Source organism: Arachis hypogaea, chromosome 9 (genome assembly GCF_003086295.3).
Source record: "Arachis hypogaea cultivar Tifrunner chromosome 9, arahy.Tifrunner.gnm2.J5K5, whole genome shotgun sequence".
Classification (NCBI taxonomy): Eukaryota; Viridiplantae; Streptophyta; class Magnoliopsida; order Fabales; family Fabaceae; genus Arachis; species Arachis hypogaea.
Window position 1 is genome coordinate 32679661 of NC_092044.1, and position 13135 is coordinate 32692795.

Genomic DNA, 13135 nt, shown 5'->3' on the forward strand with positions numbered 1-13135 from the left:
TAACTATGAAGAAGGTGATGATTCGTGACACTCATCACCTTCCTCAATCCATGGTATAAGCTGGAATTGATGGCGGCATTCATGAGAATCCGGAAAGTCTAAACCTTGTCTGTGGTATTCCGAGTAGGATTCTGGGATTGGATGACTGTGACGAGCTTCAAACTCGCGAGTGTTGGGCGTGATGACAAACGCAAAAGAATCAATGGATTATATTCCGACATGATCGAGAACCAACAGCTGATTAGTCGTGATGTGACAAAGCATTTGGACCATTTTCACTGAGATGATGGGAAGTATCTATTGACAATGGTGACACCCTACATATAGCTTGCCATGGAAGGAGCCTTGTGTGTGGGAAGAGGAATACAAGAGGAAAGCTTAAATGAGAAAGACAAAGCATCTCCAAAACTCCAACATATTCTCCATTATTAAAGTAACAATTATTTATTTTATGCTCTTTTTACTTAATACGAAAGTAAAGAACCCTATTGGTATCCTGACTAAGAATAATAAAATAACCATAGCTTGCTTCAAGCCAACAATCTCCGTGGGATTCGACCCTTACTCACATAAGGTATTTACTTGGACGACCCAGTGCACTTGCTGGTTAGTTGTGCGAAGCTGTGTTAAATAGTCCATTAATATTGGCATACACAATTTCGTGCACTAAATACCCAACCTTTGCCACCGCCAGGAACCTACACCTGGAAAGGACCCTCAAAATTCCAGAGGAACTCCAGCAGTATACCTCAGATCAGATCAAACAGGGAGGCTGGTTCTTCCTGGAGAGGAACCTAACTGAGGTTAACTCATCCTGGGTTAGAGAATTCTACAGTAACTACTTTCTATCTTCGCTGGATGCAGTACAGCTCAGAGGCAAACAGATTCTGGTTACTGAGGAAGCAATTGAAGAAATCCTCTATCTTCCACCTAAATCAGATCAGCCAGATGGTTAGCGAAAAGCTGAGGAAGATATGAGATTCATGAGGTTTGATTGGGATGTAGTAAAGAAGGACATCACTCTTGATCATACTATTCCTTGGGTCATGGGAACAAGCACCTTGGTACCAAAGGGAATCAGGCTTATATATCTGAATGATGAGGCTCGACTATGGCAGCAGATTTTGAGCAACTATGTGATGCCGAGCACTCATGAGACGGAAGTGCCAGCTGCTATAATTACTGACGTTAGGATTTTTGCTAGTAAAGAATTTGTAAAAATATAGTCGTGTTGTGAGTATAGATTCTAAACTAATAGAAAATTCCTTCGTACAAACGTTTTGGTTGTCACAAGTAACAAACCCCTTTAAAATTGATAACCGAGTATTTAAACCTCGGGTCGTCTTCTCAAGGAATTGCAGGGAGGTATGTTCTTATTATTGGTTATGCAAAGGTATATTTTGGGGTATTTAAAAGGGTTGAACAAGTAATTTAACTGACAAGAAAAATAAATAAATGACTATAAAATAAACTCTTGGCAAGATATGAGAAATTGGAAGTCCTATCCTAGTTATCCTTATTAGGTGTGATGAGAATTAGGTTTGAATCCCACTTAGTTAACCTTTACTAAAGTAAAGGAAAGTCAAGTGGACTAATTAGTTTGATCCTCAAGTCCTAGTCAATCCCTGTGGGAAGACTAGCTTTAGAGCGATCTAGATCAATTAGAATCTGCCAATTTCAACCACTGCTGAATTTGACAATTCAAGAGTTACCAATTAATCAACCAAAGCCAAGAATGTAGAAAGCTAAATTAAAATCATATATCTGAAAAAATCTCAATAATGTGTATTAAATAAGAAAATCAATCCTAACATGAAAAGTTCATAAGCCAATTGGGCAACACAAATCAGATACAAATGAAAGCATCAGAGTAAATGAAAGTAGAAGAGAAACAGAAATTATTGAACCTGGTATGAAGAAACAATCCTAATGACTAAAAAAAAATCCTAAATCCTAATCCTAAGAGAGAGGAGAGAACCTCTCTCTCTAAAAAATATATCTAAAACCTAAAATTTTGAGTAATGATTTGATATGAGTTCCTCCTTGAGTCTCTGCATGTTCCCTGACTTTAATCTGTGTTTCTGGGCCAAAAACTGGGTTGAAATGCGGCCCAGAATCTCTACCAGTGATTTTTGTAATTCTGCAGATCGCGCAAGTCAGGTGGCCGCGTCGTCCACGCGATCGCGTCACTCAGCGTTATTTGTACCACGCGTGCACATCATCCACACATTCGCATCGTTCGTGCAGCTTCCAATCTGCGCGGTCGCGTCAGGCACACGAACGTGTCACTCTGATTTCTTCCATTTTGTGCGGTCGCGTGAGCCATGCGACCGCGTGACTTCTCGCTTGTTATCTCCTCAATTCCTTGTGTTCCTTCCATTTTTGCACGCTTCCTCTTCATTCTCTAAGCCATTCCTGCCCTATGAAGCCTGAAACACTTAACACACAGATCAAGGCATCGAATGGTAATAAGAGAGGATTAAGATTAGCTAAATTAACACTAAAGAAGCATGTTTTCAATCCTGGAACTAAACTAGGAAGGATTTGTAAAATCATGCAAATCCTATGAATAAGTGGGTGAAAAGCTTGATAAAACCACTCAATTAAATACAATATAAACCATAAAATAGTGGTTTATCAACCTCCCCGCACTTAATCATTAGCATGTCCTCATGCTAAGCTCAAGGAGATAAAATAAATGAGTAGGGAAAAGCAGGACTCATGCAATGCAACCTATGAATGTGAATGCAACTACATGCTAAAATGATTCTACCTACTTGGTGAAAAAGTAAATAAATCCTTCAAGAATAAATATGAACTGGATTTCACTAATTCAAACCACAAAACACAATACAAATAACTTGCAAGAAGAAGATAGCTCATGAAAGCAGGGAACATAGAATTAAGCACTGAACCCTTACCGGTAGTGTATATCATTCTAACTCTCAAGTGTCTAGGGTCAATTCTCTCAATTCTCTACTAATCTTGCTTTCTATAGCTTGCTCTTCATCTAACAATCAACAAAAATTTAATGCACCAATACACAAATCAAGAGGTCTTTTAAGGGTTGTAATGGGGTTAGGGTCAAGGTAGGATTATATTTGGCCAAGTGGACTAAAATCTGAATCCTTAATTAACATAAACTTTCCACCTAACTTAAGACAATCCATTTAATTAAAATGCAGAATCTAACTTCCCATTAACTGTGTTTTCCACATATTCATGCATCCTAAATTTGAGTTCAGTACATATGCATTGATACCAACACTTACTTTGGGGCATTTTGTCCCCTTTTATTATTTGCTTTTTTTTTCTTTTCTTTTTCACTTTTTTTTCTTTTTTTATTTTTCTCTTCTTTTTTTATTTTTCTTCTGTTTTTCTCAGTGCATATGATTAAAGTATTGAATGCAATAATATGTGCACAACTATTATTTTGCACATTTTCACTAAAATATACAACACCCAATTACTCAAACCAAATATTTTTAAATCCAACTTCCCCACACTTAAATCGTGAGCACTTTTACTAGTCTAAGCTAACTAAGGATTCAAATTAAGGATATTATTGTTTTCCGCTTAGAGTTAGTAATGAGCTAAAGTAAAGAACAAATGGGTAAAATAGGCTCAAATTGGTTTGCAAAGGATAATGGAAGGGTAAAGCCATATGGGTATGTAAGCTTAGTGAAACAAGGCCTCAATCATATATGTGCATGCATACATCAAACAGTGAAAATATAGAATTAAGCAAGACAAAGATTACAATTTTAGAGAGAATAACACACACCAAAAATAAAATATTGGTTGATAAGATGCAACCAATCAAATAGGCTCAAAATCTCACTAGTTTTGTGTGTTCGAGTTCTAAACCATGTTCCAAAATAATATTTCTTCATACAAGTTTTTTCAAAAAGTTTTATTCAAATTAGTGAAATACTATAAAAATTTTCTTGAAAAAGAAAATGTTACTTCAACCAAGTGGTAAAATATGCACAAAATCAAGAAAATATGCAATCAAATATGCAAATGCAACAATGAAAAACAAAAATTGGTGTTGAGAAGGGACTAACTTACCCGTGGAGATCGGAATCGACCTCCCTACACTTAAAAATTACACCATCCTCGGTGCATGCAATGATGTGCAGGTGGGCGGGGGTTGTGGTTCCTCAGCCGGTGCTCATTGTAGAGTCTTTTTCTTTACTCTTCCTGGTGGCCAGCCTGAAAAAGGGAGAAGAGAAAGGGACATGAAGTAAAAGGGATAGAGTAAGGGAGAGGGCAGTACTAGTAATAATCATGCCAAAATAAAGAAGAATGTCGTTAACACATGGTCGCGACTCCATGAAATTAGGACAACAATGGAAACAGGGCATGATAAATTGAGGCAATTAAATGCAAGATGTTTATTGGCATGCTGGCAAAGGCATGAGTAGCGTAAATCAAGCATTAAAAGCCTTAATGTATTATTAGTCATGAGAAACTAACAATAACGTTCGTATTGACAATTATATTTAATTAATAAAATATTGAAAAGGGTTTTGTGAAAAATAGGTATTAGAGTAGAAGGATAGAATAATTAAGAATGCACAATGCCATACGGGCTTTTTCACAAACACAAAGCATGCATATTAAATAAGGTATGGAAAGTATTGAATTGAACATGCAAGCACCCTTAAAAAAATATAATATATAATTGTCAAGCAATTTCTTAACAATCCACAAGCAAAATAATGACCCGAATAAATTTCTAACACCAATTGAAAGGAAAAAAGAAAGAAAAAGAAAGGAAGGAAAAAAGAAATAAGAAGGGAAAGAAAAGATTTAGATTTGGGGAAGAAAAAGATAAGATATTTGGCTGATTTGGATAAGTTGTGCGGCGCTTGTGACGCAGACGCATGAGTGATGCGTTCGCACGGATAGCGCTTCTATGAAATGACATAGACACGTCATCCACACGGTCGCGTGGATCGATTTGTGCCATTAGCGTGAGGGCAGCCTCACGGTCGCGCAAGTCTCTGTGTGAAATGCATATTGCCAAATCTTTGGGTGACGCAATCGCGTGGTTGGCGCGATCGCGTGGTTAACGCGATCGCGTGGATGACCTAAATTTGAAAACGGCGTGGATGCATAGGGCACGCGTTCGCGTGGTAGGGCTGGTGCTACTAGCACGAGTCCAGCTCAATTCCAGCTCAACTTTCGGCCAGACACCCTTATACGTCGATTTACAAGGCACGCGTTCGCATGGGTGACGTGGACGCGTGGGAGGCATTTTTTCCATATGACGCAGACGCGTCAGTGACGCGGTCGCGTGGATCAAGTTGTGTCAAAGGAACGCCTCCAGCCACGCTTTCGCGTGGCTCTCTGTTCAATTTATTTTCTGCCTAACGCACCTATGACGCGGACGCGTCGGCGACGCTGTCGCGTAGCGTGCGAAATTTTTTTTTATGCAGTATGCAGAATGCAAAATGCAATGAATGTCATGCAAAGATTCAAGTTCAAACAAAATTCAAAAACAGAGCAAAATAGAGAGGGAACGATCATACCATGGTGGGTTGTCTCCCACCTAGCACTTTTAGTTAAAGTCCTTAAGTTGGAGATTTGATGAGCTTCCTGCTATGGTGGCTTGTGCTTGAATTCATCCATAAATCTCCACCAGTGTTTGGAATGCCAGCATCCTCTGGGGTCCCAAACAAGGCATGTAAAGCCTTTGAGCAGTTTCAAACAGGTTTCCAGGCTCCTGGGGTGTTGAATGTCAGAATAGATTCCAGAATCCCAAACTCTACTTTTACACCCATGTTTGTCTTGATCTGCATTTTTCCAGTCGGGTGGTGAGTAGTCTGAATTCTCACTAAAGCGGCCAAACAACTTCCTGGATCCATTCAGTTGAGTTTTATACCAACCCTTGCATTTAAACCTTGAGCTCATAGCCATGTTGAACCTTGCTTGACAACTTCTACCACTGACCATCTCACTCTTACGCTTAATGCCACAAAGGGCTCTAAGCTGACCATCCGTCTCTAGTAGCCCATATTCAAGTGGAATTAGAAAGCTAAAGGATATGAATTTTACCCACTTAAATGTTGTGAAGGATGATGACAACTTAGGGGAAGGGGATTCTAATGAACTTGCAAGCTCCACTCCTTTGTGTTCTTCTTTGACAACTTCCACTTCTTTGTAAGCTTCTTCAATTTCAACATTTTCCTCTTGGTAGCTCTCTTCCAATTCAATCTCTTCTTCATTGCTCACCAAGGGTATGGGAGGTTGTGCTTTTTCTTCTTGAATCTCCATCTCTTGATCAACCTCTTCCAAGTCTTCAACCATGATATGCCTTGGAGGTTGTACACCCTCTTCAGCATCAATTTCAACCGCCTTGGAAGGAGGCTCTATAACTTGACTTTCCCATGGAGGTTCCGCATCTCCTAAGTCTGCAACCACTTCTTCCTCTATAACTTTTATGGCTTCCTCCACTTGTTCCAGTACAAAGTCATGCTCCTTATTGTCCACTGGAGTCTCTAGTGTCTCCCTCATGCTACGTTCTTCATTGGATTCTCCACATGGGGCCATGGGAGTCTGTTGGATGTCTGAACGTCTGGAAGATAATTGATTTATTGCTTGCTCCAGTTGATGAAGGGTTGCATGAAATTGATCTACTGTTTCCTTGAAATGATCCCTTGACTCTTGTTCCTCCTTGATGATTACCTTTCCATGACAACTCCCTTCAATTACTCCTTCACCTTCAAGGGTCTCTTCTACCTTCACCTTTAGTGCCTCCTCTAGCTCCTTATGAAGTATGGATTCGCGAAGATGATCCTCTCTCTCTTGTTCCATATCAATAGCATAATTGGGATCATCTTGCTATTGGATTGATAGATGTGGGTGCTCTTCCATGGATGGTGGTGATGGGATGGGTGGATTATTATGCGGTTGAGATGGAAGTGAATTGGAGCTTGAGGGTTGAATATTGAAGGTATTCAGTGGTCCGATTTGGGCGGCAAGGGCTTGTATAGTAGAGTTTAGATTGGTAAATACTTTCTCCAAGGAGGTTTGGGGTGGATAGGAGGGTTCATTTGTTGGGAGAAAGGGTTCATGGTAGGAAGGTGGTTCTATGTATGGTTCATAAGGTGGATAAGGTGGTTGGTATGGTGGATACAGGTTAGGGTCATATGGAGGTGAGTGGTGGTAAGGGGCTTGTGAGTATGGTGGTCCAAAGTCATATTGAGGAAGGGGTTCATAGGCATATGGTGGTGGTTGTTGATAATCAAAAGAGCGTTCACCATAGCCATTACCTTGATATGCATCACAAAATGGTTGTTGATAGTCCATTGGAGGTGGTTGTTGCCATGAGGGTTGATCAAATCCTTGTGGCTCCTCCCATCTTTGATTGTTCCAACCTTGATGCCTGTTCTCATTATAGTTCCCATTCCTAACAACAACATTGGAATCAAACTTGAAGCCAGAGGGGTGAGAGTTCATAGTAGTGAGAGAAAATAGAAACAAAAACTAACAAAAAAAATATTTTGAAAAAGATATAATTTTTGAAAAAAAAATAAGATAGGATTTTGAAAAAGATATGATTTTTTTAAAAAGGATAAGATAAGATAAAAATTTTTAAAATCTAAATTTTTTTTTGAAAAATATTTACAATAACCAATAAAAAGAATTTTGACGTTAGGATTTTTGCTAGTAAAGAATTTGTAAAAATATAGTCCCATTGTGAGTATAGATTCTAAACCAACATAAAATCCCTTCGTACAAACGTTTTAATTGTCACAAGTAACAAACCCCTTTAAAATTGATAACCGAGTATTTAAACCTCGGGTCGTCTTCTCAAGGAATTGCAGGGAGGTATGTTCTTATTATTGGTTATGCAAAGGTATATTTTGGGGTTTTTAAAAGGGTTGAACAAGTAATTTAATTGACAAGAAAAATAAATAAATGACTATAAAATAAACTCTTGGCAAGATATGAGAAATTGGAAGTCCTATCTTAGTTATCCTTATCAGGTGTGATGAGAATTGGGTTTGAATCCCACTTAGTTAACCTTTACTAAAGTAAAGGAAAGTCAAGTGGACTAATTAGTTTGATCCTCAAGTCCTAGTCAATCCCTGAGGGAAGACTAGCTTTAGAGTGATCTAGATCAATTAGAATCTGCCAATTTCAACCACTGCTGAGTTTGACAACTCAAGAGTTACCAATTAATCAACCAAAGCCAAGAATGTAGAAAGCTAAATTAAAATCATATATCTGAAAACATCTCAATAATGTGTATTAAATAAGAAAATCAATCCTAACATGAAAAGTTCATAAGCCAACTGGGCAACACAAATCAGATACAAATGAAAGCATCAGAGTAAATGAAAGTAGAAGAGAAACATAAATTATTGAACCTGGCATGAAGAAACAATCCTAATGACTAAAAGAAATCCTAAATCCTAATCCTAAGAGAGAGGAGAGAACCTCTCTCTCTAAAAACTACATCCAAAACATAAAATTGTGAGTAATGATTTGATATGAGTTCCTCCTTGAGTCCTGCATGTTCCCTGACTTTAATCTATGTTTCTGGGCCAAAAACTGGGTTGAAATGTGGCCCAGAATCTCTGCCAGCAATTTTTGTAATTCTGCAGATCGCGCACGTCACGCGGCCGCATCGTCCACGCGATCACGTCACTCAGCGTTTTTTGTACCACGCGTGCGCGTCGTCTACGCATTCGCATCGTTCGTGCAGCTTCCAATCTGCGTGGTCGCGTCAGGCACGTGAACGCGTCACTCTGATTTTTTTCATTTCGCGTGGTCGCGTGAACCATGCGACCGCGTGACTTCTCGCTGGTCATCTCCTCAATTCCTTGTGTTCCTTCCATTTTTGCATGCTTCCTCTTCATTCTCTAAGCCATTCCTGCCCTATAAAGCCTGAAACACTTAACACACAGATCAAGGCATCGAATGGTAATAAGAGATGATTAAGATTAGCTAAATTAAGACCAAAGAAGCATGTTTTCAATCATGGAACTAAACTAGGAAGGAATTGTAAAATCATGTAAATCTTATGAATAAGTGGGTGAAAATCTTGATAAAACCACTCAATTAAAAACAATATAAACCATAAAATAGTGGTTTATCAATTACCCTCATCTGGTGTGTGATGATGGGTAAGGACCTTTATCTACCTCGCTTCATCCGGCATTACATGGCCAGGGTCCATGTTAGAGGCACCCTCTCTTTTCCTTACCTGATTACTCAGTTGGGTCGCCGAGCTGAGGTACCTTGGGAGGCTGTTGATGAAAAGTCCCTCGCAACAGAGTGCCGAAAGATCATCCCTCACAGTCGAAAGTTCCTGGCTTTCGGCTACCGCCTTCCATTTTTCACTGACACTACTGAGGCAGCCACCTCTTCAGCTACCCCTTTTGCTTCCACTGGCCCAACACCACCCACTGCACCCCCACCTACTCCTGAGCCCGTCTACCGTCTGGTGCACAAACTATTTGACCGCCTAGATCAGATGGAGCGCCATCACCAGCAGCAGTTTGAGAAATCTGACCGTCGCACCAGGCGACTTTTTGAGAGGTCTGAGCATTGCCACAAGCGACGCTATGAGCACCTCAAGCTGATGATCCGCTCTGGTGGTGACATTCCTTCCGAGCCCAACACGCCCTCCGACACATCTGAGGAGGAGGTGAGCAATCACGAGGAGGAGGTACCTACCCAGGCTGAGCAGGGAGATCCCGGCCACACTGCACCACATCATGAGGAGCACCACCAGCTACAGACCACAGATCCGGAGGTTCCTCTATGGACAGAGCCCCCGCTTCCGCAGACCACTCGTCCGATCCTTACAGCGACTGCAGACCCTCAGCCTACCATCGAGACACCAACAGCCCATCCTTCCAAAGATGACACTTCGTCACACCTTACTTGACTGAGCATCGAGGACGATGCTATTATTTAAGTGTGGGGAGGTTGCCATCTCTGGCATCTATTTATTTTGGTGAACTACTATAGACTCTCTTCTTATTTTGTCTGTTTTCTGTATTTTTGCACATTTCTCTCTTTTGCTTTTATTGTACTTTTTGCATTATGCACTTTGGGCTGTATATATATATCTTGGATATTTTAGCTCGATTTGCACCTTAGTTTACTAGTTATATATTAAGTGGATTAATTAATATAGTTTACCCTTTTTAGCATATGGTAGTTGATTTGATTGAAAATAAAAAGGAAGTAAGCTAGAGACTTTAACAGAATCAATCCACACCCCTTGTATATATAGCATTACATGTTAGTTAGTTAATAACATTTCATCAAGGAGGAACACTAAAACTTTAAAGCCATCCAATATATTTTACATTGAGTTGAATGGAAACTCTTGAATTTCTACTTGCATGACATACATAAAACATATATGATTTATAAGCTTGAGAACACACAGCCTGTGAGTTTTGAGCTTAACTGTATGGTTACATTCAGACCATAATTTTTATTCCTGTGTGCTTCGCCCTTCTTTTTTTATTCTGGTGTTCTTTACTTTGCTTTAATCTATATGTCCAATATAGAATATTGATACATGCCAAGATAGGATTGAGGCCATGTTTGATTATTAACTCACTTATCCCAAATAAAGCCTACCTTTTATGCCATCCTTGTTAGCCCCCCTTGAGCTTTTTAATCCCCTTCTGTTTTATAACCACATTACTAGCCTTAAGCAGAAAAACAAAATAAAAACCCCAAGTTGAATCCTTGGTTAGCTTAAGATGTAAATTATGTATAATTTAAGTGTGGGGAATTTTATGGGAACATGGGATGATAGAAAAAGTAGGAAATTAAATTGAACAAGTTAAAAAAATTTTTGGGAAGCATGCTCATGTGAAATCAAAATAATTAAACTACCATGTACATTATTAAAAAAAAAAGAGAGAATCAATACACATGGGACAAAGTTAAATTCAATGCATGAGTTTGTAATACAGAGTGAAAAAAAAATTGGGCAAATAGGTTAAGAAACTTTTGATTTGTATAAAGTATGTATATGTTAGGTGAGATCTTAGACTAATCAAGGATTCACTTATTAGCTCACTTAGCCTTATATATACACCCTTACCTCTACCTTGACCCCATTACAACCTTAAAAAGACCTCATGATCTTTGTATGTCTGTATTCTATAATTGTTGATTGGTTAGATGAAGAACAAAGTTATAGGAAGCAAGGATAAAAAGAAGATTAAAGTGATTAACCCAATAGACACTGAGTGACTAGAGAGTAAACACAAAATCCAGTGACGGTTCAATAGCTCATCACCATATATCTCTACCTCTATTGTTAATTGTCTTGCAAGTTTGAAAAATATTTTATTTACCTATCTCAATTGTAAAAGTGCTTTAACATTATCTAAGGTTGGCTATGCGTATATGATTCCTTGAGAATGTGAATTAATTTAACTACATGTAAAGCCTTATATATAGGTGAATAATAACTAGATTTGCATGACTCATTTAGGTAGTTGCATCTAGGATAGATTGCATTGCATGAGATTCCACCACTTTACCTTATTCTTTATCTTGGATTTAGCATGAGGACATTCTATTGTTTAAGTGTGGGGAGGTTGATAAACCCATATTTTATGATGTATATTGAGCTCAATTTAAGTGATTTGTTCAACCCTTCACCTACTTATTCATGTAAATTGCATGGTTTCACTTTCCCTTCCTTATTATGTGATATATGAGAAAATATGTCCCTTATGCTTTAAAATAATCAAATTTAATTATCCTTTATTACCATTCGATGTCGTGATTTGTGTGTTGAGTACTTTAAGGTTTTATAGGGCAGGAATGATTTAAAGGATAGAAAGGAAACATACAAAAATGGAAGAAAAGCACAAATTGGAGTTTTGGAGCAACTGGCAGTGAGCGTCCGCATGGACGACGCGAACGCGTGGTTCGCACAAAAGAGAATCGACGCGAGCTCATGGATGAGGCAAATGCGTGACTTGCAAAATACAACTGACGCGGGCGCATGACTGACGCGACCGCATGGTAGAGCAACACTCCAGATGACGCGACCGCGTGACCCACGTGGACGCGTGACGTGCGTGATCTGCAAAATTTGCAGATTTCGTTTCCAGCAATTTTTGGGCCCTTTTGGCCCAGATCCAAATCCAAGAGGCACAGATTAGAAGTTATGAAGTGGGGGAATGCATTCATACAGGGGATGACAATCAGATAGCGGAGAATTTTCACTTTTCATAGTTTTAGATGTAGTTTTTAGAGAGAGAGGTTCTTTCCTCTTTCTTAGGATTTAGGATTAGGATTCCTCTTAAAGGATTTAGAATTTCAACTCTTCATCAGGTTCAATATTCCTTTTACTTTATATTTCTCTTTTATTTTCAGATACTTTAATGCTTGTATTACTTATGTTGCCTATTTGGCTTATGAGCCATTCATGTTAGGATTTTCTTTATTTAATATAAATTGAGGTATTTCAGACTTATATGTTATGGATGCTTTGGCTTTATCCAAATTACTTTCATTCGAGTAGGTTTTCTTCCCTTTTGGCCTTGGTTGATTAATTGGTAACTCTTGAGTTGTCAAACTCATTGTTGACTGAAAATTGGAATTCTTCAAGAATTAACTCGAGTTCCAATAACTCTAGCCTTTTCCAAGGAAAGACTAGGACCTGAGGAACCAAACTTATTCCAACCACTTGACTTACCTTCATAGTTAGAGGTTAACTTAGTGGGAGAAAAATCCAATTCTCATCACAATTGATAAGGATAACTGGGATAGGACTTCCAGTTTTCATACCTTGCCAAGAGTTTTATTAGTTATTAATTTATTAATTCTTGCAATCTATTTCTCTTGCTTAAAACCTTTTTCAAATCCAAACACTATTTTTCCATAACCAATAATAAATCATACTTCCCTGCAATTCCTTGAGAAGATGACCTGAGGTTTGAATACTTCGGTTTATAATTTATTGGGTTTTGTTACTTGTGACAACCAAAATGTTTGTACGAAGGGATTTTCTGTTGGTTTAGAATCTATACTCACAACGCGACTATATTTTTACAAAATTCTTTACTGGCAAAAATCCTAACGTCAAGCAGCTCAAGGAAAATGAAGAAAGACCTTAGCAAAGTAACTTGCTACA